The 2219-nt window shown below is 37.3% G+C and overlaps 1 non-coding gene across 1 annotated transcript; it reads right to left on the reverse strand.

Annotated features, from left to right (window-relative positions):
• Positions 1–1283: 1283 nt before the first annotated feature.
• On the reverse strand, positions 1284–1389 carry LOC115231188. The gene has a single exon (XR_003883499.1). It is a non-coding gene; the product is annotated as a U6 spliceosomal RNA (small nuclear RNA).
• Positions 1390–2219: the final 830 nt, after the last annotated feature.

The raw sequence follows: 2219 nt of genomic DNA on the forward strand, positions 1-2219 counted from the left end.
TCTAGCCAGAGATACATTTAGTGCAAAAAAGCAAGATAGATTTTCCATTTGCAAGAAGCTGTTTTGATATGAGTTAGGATGTGTTTGGGAGTGGGCGTTGTGTTGTGATGTTCCTTACCGGAGATGGTGGTGCTGGTGGTGGATGTGGTAGTGGTGTTGGCAGTTTGGTAAGACATTTTACCACGTGTCCAAATCTAGCAGTATATAAGTAACTGTGTTTCTAGTCTGGTGCCAATGTCTGCGTCAAGTAATGGCAAATATTCTCTTGAAGTAAATATTATGACTATTTCAATTCTTGCTCTTTGGACGTCTAAGAAATCAACAGGATAAACCTTCATATCTTTCCCGCCATTCTCAAAGATCTTTCAATGTTGTTTGCTTGTTACTATTGATGCTTAGCACCAGACTGACCCTGTCTAAGTAAACCTAATAATCTAAGACGTTCTATCCGTGGCCGTCCTGTCCTTTAATTACATAATGTCATAAAAGCCTGTATTTTTTTTTAGTGATATGTTGTTTTCTTTTTAAAGTGTATTGGACGAGACTTAAGAAGCATCTTACGGCAATTTTTAGCAGTTCCAGCATCTATATAAAATAGGATATCAAACGTACGTTCGGCAGGCTAGATTTTGCCCCTGTAGATATTTAGCTTGGCATTAGATTTTCGAAAACAATCTTTAAAATATATTTTGATTTTAAAGTTTCCTTCTCATTGGGCAAGTGTCTTCTACTATAGTCCCGGCTCGATTAAAGCGTTGAGAATAGATTTATTGGGCAGAAACTGAAAGAAGCCCGTCATGTATTTATATATATATATACTATTTTACTCTTTTACTTGTTTCAGTCATTTGATCGCGGCCATGCTGGAGCACCGTCTTTATAGTCGAGCAAATCGACCCCATAGCTTATTCTATCGGTCCCTTTTGCTGAACCGCTGAGTTACGGGGACGTAAACACACCAGCATCGGTTGTCAAGCGATTCTGGGGGGACAAACAGAGACACAAACATATATACAAACACATATACATATATATATATATATATATATATATATATATATACATATACGACGGGCTTATTCCAGTTTCTCTCTACCAATCCACTTACAAGGCTTTGGACGGGCCGAGGCTATAGAAGACACTTGCACAAGTTACCAAGCAGTGGGAGTGAACCCGAGACCATGTGGTTGGTAAGCAAGCTACTTACCACACAGCCACTCCTGCACCTACTTACCACACAGCCGCTCATGCGCCTAGTTAATACACAGCCACACCTGCGCCTAGAAAATATGGAACGCTTCACGAATTTTCGTGTCATCCTTGCGCAGGGGCCATGCTAATCTTCTCTGTATCGTTCCAATTTTAGTATATGTCTTGCCGAATCAATACGTTACAATAGGATTAAGAGTGACTGTGTGGTAAGAAACTTGCTTCGAAATCACATGGTTCCGGGTTCAGTCCTACTACGTGGCAACTTGGGTAAGTGTCATCTACTATAACCACGGGCCGACCAAAGCTTGGTCTTATGTATATATATATATATATATATATATATATATATATATATACAAAAAGCAATAAAGATTCAGTTAATTTAAATGAATTTACTTGAATATGGTACCTAACTTAGATGCACCAAAAAAACTATACTGTTTTTAACATACAGTAATGTGGGGTGATTATAAGCGAGAAGAAGCAACAAGATGGATAGGTTTTTAGTACAATCGTTTCATACAAGGACAGGCTTTATTAAATATATATATATATATATATTATATATATATATTATATAATTATATATATATGTGTGTGGTGTGTGTGTGTGTGTGTGTGTGTGTATGTATGTATATATTTGTGTGTCTGTGTTTGTCACCCCCACCATCACGTTACAACTGATGTTGTGTGTTTACATCTCTGTAACTTAGCGGTTCGGCAAAAGGAAGAGGGAAGAATAAGTAACTAACTTAAAGAAAAAGTACTGGGGTTAATTTGTTCGTCTAAACCTATGAAAGCGACTCTCCAGCATGGCCGCCGTTCAGTGACTGAAACAAGCAAAAGATGTAAAAAGTAAAAAAATGAAAATATGCGTCAGTAACATGAGTACGAACTAGAGCCGTGATTAACACTAGTTCTAGTTAATCAAATCCAAGCATGTTACAGAATCTTTTGTTTTCTTAACTAATGGAAAAGAGGCTTAAGAATTCATATGCTAAAAGATG

The sequence above is a fragment of the Octopus sinensis genome, unplaced genomic scaffold, assembly GCF_006345805.1.
Source record: "Octopus sinensis unplaced genomic scaffold, ASM634580v1 Contig17732, whole genome shotgun sequence".
NCBI lineage: Eukaryota > Metazoa > Mollusca > Cephalopoda > Octopoda > Octopodidae > Octopus > Octopus sinensis.